The sequence below is a fragment of the Ovis aries genome, chromosome 5 (assembly GCF_016772045.2).
Source record: "Ovis aries strain OAR_USU_Benz2616 breed Rambouillet chromosome 5, ARS-UI_Ramb_v3.0, whole genome shotgun sequence".
NCBI lineage: Eukaryota > Metazoa > Chordata > Mammalia > Artiodactyla > Bovidae > Ovis > Ovis aries.
Genome location: NC_056058.1, coordinates 1,725,231 through 1,743,740, shown reverse-complemented (window position 1 = coordinate 1,743,740; position 18,510 = coordinate 1,725,231). Strand labels below are relative to the sequence as shown.

Genomic DNA, 18,510 nt, shown 5'->3' with positions numbered 1-18,510 from the left:
GATTAAAGATAAAAGGATGGAAAAGTATGAAAATAGTAAGAATAAGAAAACTGGTATGGTTACATTAAAATAAAACAAGGCAGACTTCAAGGCAAAGCATTTCCACAGATAAAGGGAGACATTTCATAATACCACAAGAGTTAACTCAGCAGGAAATCATTAAAATCTTTACTTTGTACCTAATAACTGAACTTCAAAGTTCATAAATCAAAAACTGAGTAACAAAATGAGAAAAATAAAAAATTTGCCAATCATGACTGGAGATTTTGGCACCTCTACCTCAGTAATTTACAGAATGAGGAGACAAAAAAAAGAAATAGTAATATAAAAGATCTGAACCATAATATCAACGATCTTGCTCTTACTGACATTTTCAGAATATCTCCCTGAACGATTTTAAAATACACATTTTTGTTCAAATGCACATGAACACTTACCGAAATAGACCATATACTGAGTCATAAGTCTCAATAAAGTGCAAAAGATTAAAATCTTATAGTATGTTTTCTGAGCATAATGGAATTAAATTAAAAGTCAAGAACAATAGCTATCTAGAAAATCCTCCTAAATATTTGAAAAGTAGACATTCTTCTAAATGAAAGTGAAAGTTGCTCAGTCATGTCAGACTCTTTGCGACCCCTTGGACTATACAGCCCATGGAATTCTCCAGGCCAGAATACTGGAGTGGGTAACCTTTCCTCTTCTCCGAGTGATCTTCTCAACCCAGGGATTGAACCCAGGTCTCCCACATTGCGGGCAGATTCTTTACCAGCTGAGCCACAAGGGAAGCCCACAGATACTGGAATAGGTAGCCTATCCCTTCTCCAGCGGATCTTCCTGACCAAATAACTCATGACAAAAAAATTAGTAGGGAAATTAGAAAATATTTTAGCTGAATGATGATGAAAATAAAAAGTAACAAATTTTATGGAATGAACTTAAAGCAGTGCCTACAAGGAAATATTCAATCATAGAAGTCTATAATTAAAAAAAAACCAAGATTAAAAATTAATAGCTCAAATTTACACTTTACCAGTCTAAAAATGAGACCACATTAATCCCACAATGAGTAGAAGGAAAGAAATAATAAAAACCAAAGTCAATTAAATAAAAACAAGCAAATAAATAAAAAATAATAAAGCCAAAAGATAACTCTTTGAAATGATTAATAAAAAATTTTAAAAACCCAGCAAAACTAATCAAGAAAAAAAGAAAAACTTACAAATATCCAAAATGGAAGATAAGACATCACTACAGAGCCAATAGATATAAAGTATAAAGAATTATTATAAACAACTTTATAATAATAAACTCAAGCTTTTAGATGAAATGGACAAATTCCTTGAAACAAATCTACCAAAAATAACACACGTGAAAAAAGAGACAATATGAACAGCTCTATTTTTTAGTGTCCTATTGCTTCACAGCCAGTCCCAAAACTTAGCAATTTAAAAAACAAAAGCAACAATCATTTTGTAGCTGCTGAATTACTTGACTTCAGTTAGGTTCTCCCCATCCAGTGATGTTGGCTGGGATGACTCAGCCTGCTTCTCTCAGTTGGCAGACGGGCCATGCTGGAAAGTCCACGGATGCATTACTCACATGTCTGGTACCTAGTGCTCCTTCTCTTGAGTTCCCTCTTAACCATGCAGCCTCAGAGCAGTCATATTTTCTCTATTGTGGCTGACTTCAAGAGGGAAAGCATGAGCTGCCGAGGCTCCTAAGGGACAGAACTTAAACTGACTTTCATTTTCCCATATCCTATTCGTCAAAGTCTTAAGACCACACTAGACTGAAGTGACTTAGCAGCAGCAGCAGCAGCCTCAAGAGAGGGAGATGTATACAAAGGAATGCACACAAAGGGTAAGAAATGGATGGCATCCCAGTTTGGAGATCCTCTACCACAACCTAAATCTATTAAATAACCATAACCAAAAACTACCCCCCACCCCACAAAAAAAAAAAACAAACTGAAGACCTAGATGATTTCAGTGGTTCAGTTTAGTTCAGCCCCTCAATCATGTCTGACTCTTTGCGACCCCATGGACTGCAGCACACCAGGCTTCCCTGTCCATCACCAACTCCTGGAGCTTGCTCAAACTCATGTCCATCAAGTTGGTGATGCCATCCAACCATCTCATCCTCTGTCGTCTGCTTCTCCTCCCGCCTTCAATCTTTCCCAGCATCAGGGTCTTGTCCAGTGAGTCAGTTCTTCACATCAGGTGGCCAAAGTATTGGAGTTTCAGCTTCAGCATCAGTCCTTCCAATGAATATTCAGGATTGATATCCTTTAGGATGGACTGGTTGGATCTCCTCGCCATTCAAGGAACTCTCAAGAGTCTTCTCCAACACCACAGTTCAAAAACATCAGTTCTTTGGCGCTCAGCTTTATGGTCCAACTCTCACACCCATACATGACTACTGGAGAAACCATAGCTTTGACTAGACAGACCTTTGTGGTCAAAGTAATGTCTCAGCTGTCTAGGTTGGTCATAGCTTTTCTTCCAAGGAATTTTGAATTTCATGGCTACAGTCACCATCTGTGGTGATTTTAGAGCCCCCAAAAATAAAAGACTGTCACTGTTTCTATTGTTTCCCCATCTATTTGCCATGTAGTGGTGGGACTACTACTACAAAAGCAAGACCGGAAGCTGACTGTGGCTCAGATCATGAACTCCTTATTGCCAAATTCAGACTTAAATTGAAGAAAGTAGAAAACCCACTAGACATTCAGGTATGACCTCAATCAAATCCTTTATAATTATACAGTGGGAGTGAGAAATAGATTTAAGGGACTAGATCTGATAGATAGAGTGCCTGATGAATTATGGACAGAGGTTCGTGAGAGTGTACAGGAGACAGGGATCAAGACCATCCCCATGGAAAAGAAATGCAAAAAAGCAACATGGCTGTCTGGGGAGGCCTTACAAATAGCTGTGAATAGAAGAGAAGTGAAAAGCAAAGGAGAAAAGCAAAGATATAAGCATCTGAATGCAGAGTTCCAAAGAATAGCAAGAAGAGATAAGAAAGCCTTCCTCAGTGATCAATGCAAAGAAATAGAGGAAAACAACAGAATGGGAAAGACTAGAGATCTCCTCAAGAAAATTAGAGACACCAAGGGAACATTTCATGCAAAGATGGGCTTGATAAAGGACAAAAATGGTATGGACCTAACAGAAGCAGAAGATATTAAGAAGAGGTGGCAAGAATACATAGAAGAACTGTACAAAAAGATCTTCACAACCCAGATAGTCACGATGGTGTGATCACTCACCTAGAGCCAGACATCCTGGAATGTGAAGTCAAGTGGGCCTTAGAAAGCATCACTACAAACAAAGCTAGTGGAGGTGATGGAATTCCAGTGGAGCTCTTTCAAATCCTGAAAGATGATGCTGTGAAAGTGCTACACTCAAGATGCCAGCAAATTTGGAAAACTCAACAGTGGCCACAGGACTAGAAAAAGTCAGTTTTCATTCCAATCCCAAAGAAAGGCAATGCCAAAGAATGCTCAAACTACCGCACAATTGCATTCATCTCACACGCTAGTAAAGTAATGCTCAAAATTCTCCAAGCCAGGCTTCAGCAATACATGAACCGTGAACTTCCAGATGTTCAAGCTGGTTTTAGAAAAGGCAGAGGAACCAGAGATCAAATTGCCAACATCCGCTGGATCATGGAAAAAGCAAGAGAGTTCCAGAAAAACATCTACTTCTGCTTTATTGACTATGCCAAAGCCTTTGACTGTGTGGATCACAAGAAACTGTGGAAAATTCTGAAAGAGATGGGAATACCAAACCACCTGACCTGCCTCTTGAGAAACCTATATGCAGGTCAGGAAGCAACAGTTAGAACTGGACATGGAACAACAGACTGGTTCCAATAGGAAAAGTAGTATGTCAGGGCTGTATATTGTCACCCTGCTTATTTAACTTATATGCAGAGTACATCATGAGAAATGCCGGGCTGGAAGAAGCAGAAGCTGGAATCAAGATTGCTGGGAGAAATATCAATAACCTCAGATATGCAGATGACACCACCCTTATGGCAGAGAGTGAAGAGGAACTAAAAAGCCTCCTGATGAAAGTGAAAGTGGAGAGTGAAAAAGTTGGCTTAAAGCTCAACATTCAGAAAACGAAGATCATGGCATCTGGTCCCATCACTTCATGAGAAATAGATGGGGAAACAGTGGAAACAGTGTCAGACTTTATTTTGGGGGGCTCCAAAATCACTGAAGATGGTGATTGCAGCCATGAAATTAAAAGACGCTTACTCCTTGGAAGAAAAGTTATGACCAACCTAGACAGCATATTCAAAAGCAGAGACATTCCTTTGCCAACAAAGGTCTGTCTAGTCAAGGCTATGGTTTTTCCAGTGGTCATGTATGGATGTGAAAGTTGGACTGTGAAGAAGGCTGAGTGCCGAAGAATTGATGCTTTTGAACTGTGGTGTTGGATAAGACTCTTGAGAGTCCCTTGGACTGCAAGGAGATCCAACCAGCCCATTCTGAAGGAGATCAGCCCTGGGAGTTCTTTGGAAGGAATGATGCTAAAGCTGAAACTCCAGTACTTTGGCCACCTCATGCGAAGAGTTGACTCATTGGAAAAGACTCTGATGCTGGGAGGGATTGGGGGCAGGAGGAGAAAGGGACGACAGAGGATGAGATGGCTGGATGGCATCACTGACTCGATGGACGTGAGTCTGAAGGAACTCCTGGAGTTGGTGATGGACAGAGAGGCCTGGCGTGCTGCGATTCATGGGGTCATAGAGTTAGATACGACTGAGTGACTGAACTGAACTGAACTGAGTGATGGGACCGGATGCCATGATCTTAGTTTTTTGAATGTTGAGTTTTAAGTAGACTTTTTCATTCTCCTCTTTCACTTTCATCAAGAAGCTCTTTAGTTCTTCTTCATTTTCTGCCATAAGGGTGATGTCATCTGCATATCTGAGGTTATTGGTGCTTCTCCCAACAATCTTGATTCAAGCTTGTGCTTCATCCAGCCTAGCATTTCATATGATGTACTCTTCATAAAAGTTAAAGAAGTAGGGTGACAATATACAGCCTTGATCTACTCCTTTCCCAATATGGAACCAGTCCATTGTTCCATGTCCAGTTCTAACTGTTGCTTCTTGACCTGCATTCAGATTTCTCAGAATGCAGGTCAGGTGGTCTGGTATTCCCATCTGTTTCAGAATTTTCCACAGTTGATTGTCATCCACACAGTCAAAGGCTTTGGGATAGTCAGTAAAGCAGAAGGAGATGTTTCTCTGGAGCTCTCTTGCTTTTTCAATGATCCAACAGATGTTGGCAATTTGATCTCTGGTTCCTCTGCCTTTTCTAAAACCAGCTTGAACATCTGGAAGTTCACGGTTCATATACTATTGAAGCCTGACTTGGAGAATTTTGAGCATTATTTTGCTAGCAGTGAGATGAGTGCAATTGTGCGGTAGTTTGAGTATTCTTTGGTATTGCCTTTCTTTGGGATTGGAATGAAAACTGACCTTTTCTAGTCCTTTGGCCATGCTGAGTTTTCCAAATTTGCTGGTATCTTGAGTGTAGCACTTTCACAGCATCATCTTTCAGGATTTGAAATAGCTCCACTGGAATTCCATCACCTCCACTAGCTTTGTTCATAGTGATGCTTCTTAGGCCAACGTAACTTCGTATTCCAGGATGTCTGGCTCTAGGTGAGTGATCACACCATCGTGGTTATCTAGGTCATGGAGATCTTTTTTCTATAGTTCTTCTGTGTTTTGGTGTCACCTCTTCTTAGTATCTTCTGCTTCTGTTAGGTCCATACCGTTTCTGTCCTTTATTGTTCCCATCTTCACATGAAATACTCCCTTGGTATCTCTGATTTTCTTGAAGAGTCTCTAGTCTTTTCCATTCTATTCCAAAGAATAGCAAGGAGAGATAAGAAAGCCTTCCTCAGTGATCAATGCAAAGACATAGATTTCACTGGTACGTCCTATCAAATATATAAGTACGAAAGCTATCAATCTTACAGACCTAGTGGGCTTCCTCGCTTATCAGTCGGCTCAGTGACAAAGAATCCACCTTCCAATGCAGGAGACAGAAGAGGCATGGGCTCAATCCCTGGGTTGGGAACATGTCCTAGAGAAGGAAATGGCAACCCACACCAGTGTTCTTTTTGGAGAGGAAATTCGCAGGGACAGGGGATCTTGGCGGGCTACCGTCCATGGGTCACAGAGTCAGACATGACTGAGTCACTGAGCACACACACACGCATGCATGCATGCACACATATGCAGAAGCAAAAAGTCCTCAATAGAAGATCAATACATAGAATCCTGGCAACACATAAAAGTGACTGTAAATCATGGCCAGGTAGAGTCTAAGAAATGCAAGTTTTTGAATGTTGATTCAAAAGTGAATCTATAATTCATCCTGTTAATGAAATAAATGAGTAAAATTATATATAATTATTTTAATAGATGCACAGGGAAAAAATGACAAAACTTAACATCAATTCATGACCTAAATTCTCAGCACACTAGAAATAAAAATGAATTTCTTCAGTTTGATAACTGTTGCTTATGAAAAGCTATAGTTCGCCTCATACTAAGTAGTGATATACTGAATGCCACGCTCACAACTTCTACTGAACATTATGCTGGGGATTCTTTGAAAGCATGCAAAATGAATAAAAGGCAAAAGCATTGGAAGGAAGTCAATAAAACTGCCTTTGTTCATAGAAAATGTGATGGTCTGCATAGATAATCCTAAAGAGTCTACAAAAAACTACTAATATTAAAAAACAAATTTCTCAAACTCACAGATACAAGGTCAAAAACAGAAATATTAATAATTGCATTTTATATACTAGCAATAAAAATTGGAATATAAAATTTTTAATTTATAATAGCATGAAAAAACATTAGATACATAGAAACACATCTAACAAAAGACACTAAAGACTGTCACACTGAAAATTATAAAACCCTGCTAACAGAAATTAAAGGAGACCTTCTTTCATACATTAAAACTAGAGGCACACTGATTTTTTTAAGATATAACTGACATTGTTAAGAAGAAAATATAGAAATCCTTTACATTCCTATACACTAACAATAAAAATATCAGAAAGATAAATTAAGGGGACAATCCTGTTTACCATTTCAACAAAAGAACAAAATACCTAGGAATAAACCTACTTAAAGAGACAAAAGACTTGTACACAGAAAACTATAATACACTGATGAAAAAAAAAATCAAAGACAACACAAAGAGAGAGATACCATATTCTTAGATTAGAAAAATCAATACTGTCAATATTACTATGCTTCCCATAACAATCTACAGATTCAGTGCTGCTGCTGCTGCTAAGTCACTTCAGTCGTGTCTGATGCTATGTGACCCCATAGACAGCAGCCCACCAGGCTCCCCTGTTCCTGGGATTCTCCAGGCAAGAACACTGGAGTGAGAGCAATCCCTATCAAATCACCAGTGGCATTTTTCACAGAACTAGAACAAAAAAAAATTCATAATTTGTATGGAAATACAAAGACCTTGAATAGCCAAAGCAATCTTGAGAAAGAAAGATGGAAACAAACTCCCTGACTTCAAATTATACTACAAAGCTACAGTCATCAAAACAGTATGGCACTGGTGTGAAAGGAGAAATATGGGCACCTTATCTTTGACAAAGGAGGCAAGAATATACAATGCAGAAAAGACAGCCTCTTCAACAAGTGGTGATGGGAAAACTGAACACTATGTGTTGTTTTTTTTAATGAAATTAGAACACTTCCTAATTCCATACACAAAAATAAACTCAAAATGGATTAAAAACTTAAATGTAAGGCTGGAAACTATAAAGCTCTTAGAGGAAACCATGGGCAGTATACCATTTGACATCAACTGTAGCAGGATTCTCTCTGACATACCTAGAATAATGGAAATAAAAACAAAAATAAATAGATAGGACTTAGTTAAACTTAAAAGCTTTTACACACCAAAGGAAACTAAATAAGATGAAAAGACAACACTCAGAATAGGAGAAAATAATTGCAAACAAAGCAACTGACAAAAGGTTAATCTCCAAAATATATAAGCAGCTCATACAATATAAGAAACACAAACAGCCCAATCAACAAATGGGCAGAAGACCTAAACAGACATTTCTCCGAAGAAGACATACAGATGGCCAGTAACATGTGAAAAGATTAACATTAATAATTAAATCTATGATGAGATATCACCTTACACCAGTTAGAAAAGCCATCATCAAGAAATCTACAAACAATAAATCCTGGAAAGGATGTGGAGAAAAGGGACCCTGTTAGTGGGAATGCAAACTGATACAATCATTAGGGAAAACAGTATGGAGATTCCTTTTTAAAAACTAGGAATAATACTACCACATGACCATCGATCCCACTATTGAGCATATACTCTGAAAAAAACATAATTATAAAAGACTCATGTACCCCAGTGCTCATTGCAGCAATATTTACAGTGGCCAGGACATGGAAGCAACCTAGATGTCCATTGACAAATGAATGGATAAAGAGGTTGTAGTATGTATAAGGCAACGGCACCCCACCCTAGTACTCTTGCCTGGAAAATCCAATGGACAGAGGATCCTGGTGGGCTGCAGTCCATGGGGTCGCTAAGAGTTGGACACGACTGAGCGACTTCACTTTCACTCTTCACTTTCATGCATTGGAGAAGGAAATGGCAACCCACTCCAGTGTTCTTGCCTGGAGAATCCCAGGGATGGTGGAGCCCGGTGGGCTGCCGTCTATGGGGTCGCACAGAGTCAGACCGACTGAAGTGACTTAGCAGCAGCAGCAGTACATATAAATGTACCAGAGAATATTACTCGAGCACAAAAGGAACAAATCTGAGTCATTTGTGGTAAGGTAGATGCACCTAGAGCCTATTACACAGAGTAATGTAAGTCAGAAAGAGAAAAACAACTATAGTATATTAATGTATATGAAGGTGATGGCACCCCACTCCAGTACTCTTGCCTGGAAAATCCCATGGACGGAGGAGCCTGGTAGGCTGCAGTCCATAGGGTCGCAAAGAGTCGGACACGACTGAGCGACTTCACTTTCACTTTTCACTTTCATGCATTGAAGGAAATAGCAACCCACTCCAGCATTCTTGCCTGGAGAATCCCAGGGACGGGGAAGCCAGGTGGGCTGCCATCTATGGGGTCACACAGAGTCGGACACGACTGAAGCGACTTAGCAGCAGCAGCAGCAGGCATATATATGGAATCTAGAAAATGATACTGATGAATCTGGTAAAGAACAGACTTGTGGATGCAGTCGGAGAAGGTAAGGGTGGGACAAAATGAAAAAGTAGCGTTGACACTATCACAGGTGAAATAGTTGGTGGGTAGTTGCTAAATAACACAGGGAGCCCAGCCTGGCACTCTGTGATGACCTGCAGGGGTGGGAAGGGAGTAAGGGAGGTTCATGAACTAAGGGATACGTGTGTGTGTGTGTGTGTGTGTGTGCGTGCGTGTGTGTCTGTGTGTGTGTATAATTATAACTGATTCTCACTGTTGTACAGCAGAAACCAACACAAAATTGTAAAGCAATTTTCCACCAGTTAAAAAATTAATAAAATTTCAAAAATAAAATAAATACAAAATGGAGTGATTTGCTCCCAGAACATCAAACCACAATCTCATTGCAGTTTCAACATCTCCTAGGGGTATGAAATTTTATTGTTTTTGTGAGGCAGTATCTTTAAGTAAGTACAGACTTTTCCAATCATGTCACCTAGAGGTCATTTTATCCACTGCTGTTTGGCAGTCTCTTGTCTCTCTCCTGAGTAATGGTAAGGTGGACACCCTTTCCGTGGAGAAGAGAGATCCATGGTGTTGCCTTTGCCAATAATGAAAATGTTGGAAAATCCGGTGTCAAAGTTCTTGCCACTGGCATCTTTCTCATGAGCTACAAAAGAATCAAGGTGTCTCCTGCAGTTGGTGATCATATCAATTCTTTCCAGGTTAGCACCTCCAGAAACCATGCACAGGTTCCCAGTGTCAAATTAGATGAAATCAGTAATCTTGCCAGTCACCAGATCAATTTGAATGGCATCATTCACCGTGATGAGGGACTCAAGGTGGCTGATGGTGCAAACATCATGGGTCATCAGATGCAGAATTCCTTTTGTCCCACAAAGATCTTTCTCACTTTGTACAACTTATACCTGGCCTCTTTGGGTGTAATGCAATGAACAGCAAAAGATGACAACTCTCTCCAGTCTTGTCAATGCTAATGATATCCATAAATCCAGCAGAGTAGTTTATATCAGTGCAGACCTTGCCATCAATCTAAATGAAACACTGCATACAAATCTTTATTTCATCTCCTGTCAAAGCATACTTAAGTCTGTTCCTTAGGAAAATTATTAGGAGGAGACATTCCCTTAGCTCATGGGGACCAATAAATGGGTGAGAAGCAAACACACCAGTCAGTTTATCTGGCATCCAATGCTTTGGAGCTGTTACACACTTCAAGTGCTTCTTGAGACCATGAGCCATGACTTCACTGGGCATAAAAGAGCTGGGAAAGTGAATTTTGAATATGTAACCTGAAATTTCAGTAGTCTACTGGTCCCATCACTTCATGGGAAATAGATGGGGAAACAGTGGCTGACTTTATTTTGGGGGGCTCCAAAATCACTGAAGATGGTGACTGCAGCCATGAAATTAAAAGATGCTTACTCCTTGGAAGGAAAGTTATGACCAACCTAGATAAAGCATATTCAAAAGCAGAGACATTATTTTGCCAACAAAGATCCATCTAGTCAAGGCTATGGTTTTTCCAGTGGTCATGTATGGATGTGACACTTGGACTGTGAAGAAAGCTGAGTGATGAAGAATTGATGCTTTTGAACTGTGGTGTTGGAGAAGACTCTTGAGAGTCCCTTGGACAGCAAGGAGATCCAACCAGTCCATTCTGAAGGAGATCAGCCCTGGGTGTTCATTGGAAGGACTGATGCTAAAGCTGAAACTCCAGTACTTTGGCCACCTCATGCGAAGTACTGACTCATTGGAAAAGACCTTGATGCTGGGAGGGATTGGGGGCAGGAGGAGAAGGGGACGACAGAGGATGAGATGGCTGGATGGCATCACTGACTCAATGGACGTGAGTTTGAATGAACTCCGGGAGTTGGTGATGGACAGGGAGGCCTGGCGTGCTGTGAATCATGGGGTCACAAAAAGTCAGACACAACTGAGCGACTGTAATGAACTGAACTGAACTGAACATGATAAAGACCTCTTCTGTTTCCTTCCCTCCAAGCAAAGATGGCTTGGCTTTAAAAAAAAAAAAAAAAAAAAAAACAACCTTTCTTTTCTTTTGCTCATACCTACTTCCCTACTTTCCTTCTACCTATAAAAACCTTCCTTTTTAAGCAACTCCTCGAGCATCCCTCTATTTACTAGATTGGATGCTGTCTGACTCCTGAGTTGTTGAATAAAGATAATTAGATCTCCCCACCAAAAGAAAGAAATGAAAGGAGACTAATACTAATAGAAATACATACCACATTCATGAATCAGAAGATCCAATAATGTTAAGCTATCAAACTTCCCCAAATTGATCTTCAAATTCAACTTACAGTTGACCCTTGAACAACTCAGATTTGGACTGAGCAGATAGGCAGATTTTTTTTCCAATAAATACAGACTACAGAGCTGCATAATCCACAGTTGGTTGACTCTGCCAATACAGAGCCATGGACACAGAGGGACATCTGTAAAGTTATACTCAGATTTTCCACTTCAAGGACTGTTGTTCAGTGGTCAACTATTGCAGGAAGGTAAACCCCTTCCAGGGCCCAAGACTCGGCTCTTGCCTGCTGCTGCTGCTGCTGCTGCTGCTGCTGCTGCTGCTGCTGCTGCTGCTAAGTCATTTTAGTCGTGTCTGACTCTGTGTGACCCCATAGGCGGCAGCCCACTAGGCTCCCCCATCCCTGGGATTCTCCAGGCAAGAACACTGGAGTGGGTTGCCATTTCCTTCTCCATTGCATGAAAGTGAAAAGTGAAAGGGAAGTCTCTCAGTCGTGTCCGAGTCTTCGTGACCCCCTGGACTGCAGCCCACCAGGCTCCTCCGTCCATGGGATTTTCCAGGCAAGAGTATTGGAGTGGGGTGCCATTGCCTTCTCCAGGGCTCTTGCCTAATACTCAGAAGTTAATTGTCTGAGGAGACACACATGCTGACAAAACAAGAGACTTGATTGGGAGGGGATGCCTGGGCCTCCAGTCCATCAAACCTCAAGTTCAAAATGAAGATCACAAGTGATGAAGGAGTTAAGAAAGACTGCTGTTAGAAAGGCAAGTCACTGTGACAAGGAACTAGGGTCTCCTGCACTGCAGGCAGATTCTTTTAAAGTTATTTATTTTTTTAATTGAAGGGTAATTGCTTTACAGAATTTTGTTGTTTTTTGTCAAACATCAACATGAACCAGGCAGGCAGATTCTTTACTGACTGAGCCACCAGGGAAGCCAGGAAACTATAAAGACTGCTCAAAATTAGACCACTCAATTAGCAAGGTGAAACCGAGCTAAATGCAAAAAAATACCAAACTAAGTAAAGCAGAAGAACAAACAAGAAATCTAGAAGAGAGAATAATGGAAATCACCCAATCAGAACGGCAGACAGAAAGACAGATTTATTGATTTAGCCGTGTTACACGACTTGCAGGACCTTAGCTCCGTGATGAGGGATTGAACCTAGGTCCCCAGCATGGAGTCCTAATCACTGGACCAGGGAATTCCCAGAAAGACAAATTGAAAAAAAAAAACAAAAAAGAAAACAATATACTGGCAATCCCACAGTGGCTGGGAAACCAGAGCTTTGACTGTATGGACTTTTGTTGACAAAGTGATACACATGTACGGATACGTATAACCGAATCACACGGCTATACACCTGAAACCGACACAACGCTGTAAATCAACTATATTTCAATTAGCTTTTTAATAAACACACAAAAGGAAACGCAAAAAGAAGAAAGGAACAAAGAAGAAGTACAAAATCAACTGGAAAACAGGCTTTAAAATGACAATAAGTACATACTTATGATAATTACTTTAAATGCTAAGGACTAAATTTTCCAATTAAAAGACATAAAGTGGCAGATGAGATAACAAAACAAGAAGCTACAATATGCTGCCTACAGGAGATTCACTTTAGGGAGAAAGACACACATGGATTTAAAGTGAATGGATGGAAAGTGCAAATAGAAATAGCAAGAAAGTAAGGATATCAATACTCATATCAGACAAAATAGAATTTAAAACAAAGACCATAAAGGAAGACACTACAGCGTGATAAAAGGATCAATACAAGAGGAGGGTCTAACACTCATTAATGTGTATGTACCCAATATAGGAGCACACAATTGTATTTTTAAAAATACAAACAGACATATAGGAATAACTGATGGGAATGCATTGATAGTAGGGCATCCCACTTTCATCAACGGCAGGTCTCCAAGACAGAAGATCAGTATGGCAGCAGCGTTTCTAACTGCCATAATAGAATAGCTAGGCTTAATATCTATAGGAAACTACATCCAAAAGAAACAGGATTTATATTCTTTTCAATTGCACATGTAACATTCTCTAGGATAGATGACATACTAGGACACAAAACAAGCTGTAACAAATTTAAGAGGATAGTAATTATTTTAAGCATCTTTTCCAACCACAATGCCATGAAACTAAAAATCAACCACAGAAAGAGAAATAAGAAAAAATTGGATTACGTGAAGACTAGCAACAAGATACTGAAAAACCAATGTCAATAATGAAATCAAGAGAAAAAAATTTTTAATGCTACCAAAGCACCAAACAATGAAAACACAACCATACAAAGTCTACAGCAGGCAGCAAGAGCAGTTCTAAGTGAGAAGTTCATAGCAATACAGCCCTTTCTAAAAAAAAAAACAAAAACAAAAACAAACAAACAAGAAAACAAGAAAAATCTCAATAAACAACCTAACCTAGCACTTAAAAGAATTAGAAAAAGAAGAATGAATAAAACCTAAAGTCAGCATAAGGAAGAAAATAATAAAGATCAGAGATGAAATAAATAAAATAGAGGTTTAAAAAAATAGGGAAAAAATCAATAAAACCAAGAACCAAAATCAACAAACCTCTGTTCAGGTTCAAACTGTGAGGACCCAAATAAACAAAATAAGAAATAAAACAGGAGAAAAATAAACAACAAATACTACAGAAATATGAAATACCATGAGAAAATATTTTGAACAGTTATATGCCAACAAAATGGAAAACCCAGAAGACATGGACAAGTTTCTAGAAACATGCAACCTGTCAAAGCTGAATCAAGAAAAACACATAATTTCAACAAATTGATCACCAGAAGAGAAATATAATCTGTAATTTTAAAACTGCCTGAAAACATAACCAGATGGCTTCACTGGGGAATTCTACCCAACACACAAAGAAGAACTTAAACCTATCTTTTTCAAACTCTTTCAAAAGATTGAAAAGGAAAGAGAACTCCCAAAGTCATACTATGAAGCCACCATCAACCTGATATCAAAACCCTACAGAGACAAAAAGGAAAATTACAGGCCAATATCTTTGATGAATATAGACCCAAAAATCCTCAACAAAACATCAGCAAACTGACTCCAGCAACTTATAAAAAGAGTCATACACCACGATCAAGTTGGATTCATCTTGATCCACTCTGGATATCCAAATAGCAAGGATCATAAGGATATTTTAACATATGCAAATAAATTAACATGATACAACACATCAACAAAAGAAAAGACAAAACCACACGATCATCTCAATAGATGCAGGAGGATTACTTGATAAAGTTCAACATCAGTCCATGAAAAAAGCTCGCACCAAAGTGGGTATAGAGGGAACATACTTCAACATAATAAAAGTCATTTATGGCAAACTCATAGCTGACGTAATACTAAATTGCAAAAAGGTGAAAGTTTTCTCACTGAATTCTAGGAAAAGACAAGAATGCCCACTCTCACCACTTCTATTCAACACAGTATTGGAAGTCCTAGCCGCAGCAATCATACAATAAAAAGAAATAAAATGTATCCAAATCAAAAGGGAAAAGGTAAAATTGTTACTATATGCAGATAACATGACAGACTCTATAGAAAACCCTGAAGACTCTATAAAAACTATTAGGCTTGTCAATGAAGGTAGCATGACATAAGATTAATATACGTAAATCTGTTGCATTTCTTTACACTAACAACAAAATATCAGAAAGATAAATTTAAGAAGCATTTAAAACTGCATCCAAAAAAAATAAAATAAAATACTTAAGAATAAACCTAACCAAGGAATTGAGAGACTTACACAGACAGAAACATAAAACAGTGATAGAAAAAATCAAAGATGATTCAAGGAAAAATATCCCATGCTCTTAGACTGGAAGAATTAATATAGTTTAGCAATACTGCCCAAAGGAATCTATAGATTTAATGCAATTCCTATCAAATTATCCATGACATTTTTCACAGAACCAGAACAAATAATCCTAAAATTTATTGGAACCATGAAAGACCCAGAATTTCCCAAAAGTCCTGAAGAAAATGAACAAAGCTGAAAGCATAGCCCTTCCACACACTTCAGACAATACCACAAAGCTAAGGTAATCAAGACAGTATGGTACTGGCACAAAAACAAATCAAAACACACACACACACACACACACACACACACACACACAAATCAACAGAACAGAATTGTTGTTGTTCAGTCACTAAGTCATGTTCAACTCTTTGTGAGCCAGCCCATGGACTGTAGCATGCCAGGTTCCTCTGTCCTCCACTGTCTCCCAGAGATTGCTCAAATACACATCCATTGAGACAGTTATGCTATCTAACCATCTCATCTTCTGCCGTCCTCTTCTCCTTTTGGCTTCACACTTTCCCAGCAACAGGCTCTTCAGTGAGTTGACCCTGGGCATCAAATGGCCAAAATACAGGAATTTCAGCTTCAGCATCAGTCCTTCCAATGAATATTTAGGGCTGATTTCCTTTAGGATTGATTGGTTTGATCTCCTTGCAGCCCAAGGAACTCTCAAGAGTCTTCTCCAGCACCAGCACTGGAAAGCATCTATTCTTCAGCCCTCAGCCATCTCTACAGTCCAATTCTCACATCTGTACATGACTGCTGGAAAAGCCATAGCTTTGATTATGCAGACTTTTTGTCAGCAAAGTGATGTCTCTGCTTTTTAATATGTTGTCTAAGTTTGTCATAGCTTTGCTTCCAAGGAGCAAGCATCTTCTAATTCATGGCTGCAGTCACTGTCCGCAATGATTTTGGAGCCCAAGAAAATAAAATCTGTCAATGTTTCCATTTTTTTCCCCCATCTATTTGACATGAAGGAAAGGGACCGGATGCCATGATCTTAGTTTTTTGAATACAGAATTTCAAGTCAGCTTTTTCGCTATTTTCTTTAACCATCGTCAAGAGGCTCTTTACTTCCTCTTCACAAATGGCCATTGGAGTGGTATCATCTGACTATTTGAGGTTGTTTAATTTCTCCCAGCAATCTTGATTTCAGCCTGTGATTCATCCAGTCTGGCATTTTGCATGATGTACTCTGAATTTAAGATAAATAAGCAGGGTAACAATATACAACCTTGATGTACTCCTTTCCCAGTTTGGAACCAGTCCGTAGTTCCATGTCTGGTTCTAACTGCTGCTTTTTGATGTACATACAGGTTTCTCAGGAGGCAGGTAAGGTTATCTGGTATTCTCATTTCTTGAAGAATTTTCCACAATTTGTTATGATCGACATAGTCAATGACTTTTGTATAGTCAATGAAGCAGAAGTAGATATTTTCCTGGAATTCCCTTGCTTTCTCTATGATCCAGCAAATGTTGGCAATTTCATCTCTAGTTCCTCTTCTTTTTGAAACCTAATTTGTACATCTGGAAATTCTTAGTTCACATACTGCTGGAGCCTGTCTTGAAGAATTTTTAGCCTAAATGTGCTAGCACGTGGAAATGAGCACAATTGTACTGTAGTTTGAACATTCTTTGACATTTCCTTTCTTTAGGATTGGAATGAAAATATATTTTCCAATCCTGTGTCCACACTGAGTACAGCACTTTAACAGCATCATCTTTTAGGATTTGAAATAGTTAAGCTGGAATTCTATCACATCCACTAGCTTTGTTTGTAGTAATGCTTCCTAAGGCCTACTTGACTTCACACACCAAATGTCTGGCTCTGGGTGAGTGATCACACCATTGTGGTTATATGGGTCATTAAGATCTTATTTTTATAGTTCTTTGTGTGTTCTTGACACCTCTTCTTATTCCCTTCTACTTCTGCTGGGTCTTTGACATTTCTTTCCTGTATTATGCTCATCTTTGAGTGAAATGTTCCCTTCATATCTCCAGTTTTCTTGAAGAGATCTCTAGTCTTTCTCATTCTATTCTTTCCCTCTATTTCTTTGCATTGTTGCATTATTCTCTGGAACTCTACATTCAGTTGGGTATATCTTTCCTTTTCTCCTTTGAGATATTTGATTTAGGTTATATGGGCTTCCCTGGTGGCTCAGAGGTTAAAGCATCTGCCTGAAATGTGGGAGACCTGGGTCTGATCCCTGGGTCAGGAAGATTCCCCTGGAGAAGGAAATGGAAACCCACTCCAGTATTCTTGCCTGGAGAATCCCATGGACAGAGGAACCTGGTGGGCTACAGTCCACGGGGTTGCAAACAGTTGGACACGACTGAACGACTTCACTTTCACTTTCATACCTGAATGGCTCAGCAATGTTATTATTGTTGTTTAGTTGCCAAGTTGTGTCCAACATTTTTGTGACCCCATCAGGGACTGTAGCTCACCAGGCGCCTCTCTCCCTCGGATTTCCTAGGCAAGAATCCTGGAGTGGGTTGCCATTTCCTTCTCCAGGGGATCTTCCCCACCCAGAGATTGAACCTGTGTCCCCTGCTTTGGCAGGTGTGTTCTTTACCTCCACCGGGGAAGCCCTAGTGGTTTTCCCTACTGTCTTCAATTTAAGCCTGAATTTTGCAACAAGGAGCTCATGATCTGAGCCACAGTCGGCTCCAGGTCTTGGTTTTGCTGACTGTAGGTTTCTCCATCTTTAACTGCAAAGAATGTAATCAATTTGATTTCAACATTGACCATCTGTTGACCTCCCTGTGTAACATCATCTCTTGTGTTTGCTATGTCCAGGGTGTTCTCTTGACAAAATTCTGTTAGCCTTTGCCTTGCTTCATTTCGTACTCCAAGGCCATACTTGTGTGTTACTCCAGGTATGTCTTGACCCCTTACTTTTGCATTCCAGTCCCCTATGATGAGAAAGACATCCATTTTTTTGGTGTTAGTTCCGGAAGGTCTTCATAGAACAGTCAACATTACCTTCTTTGGCATCAGTGGTTGGGGCATAGACTTGGATTACTGTAATGTTGAAGTGTTTGCCTTGGAAATGAACCAAAATCATTCTGTCATTTTTGAGATTGCACCCAAGTA

At 39.4% G+C, this 18,510-nt stretch overlaps 1 pseudogene; it reads right to left on the bottom strand.

Moving 5' to 3' along the window:
* Positions 1-9,771: 9,771 nt before the first annotated feature.
* On the bottom strand, positions 9,772-10,526 carry LOC114114761 (small ribosomal subunit protein eS4, X isoform-like; annotated as a pseudogene).
* Positions 10,527-18,510: the final 7,984 nt, after the last annotated feature.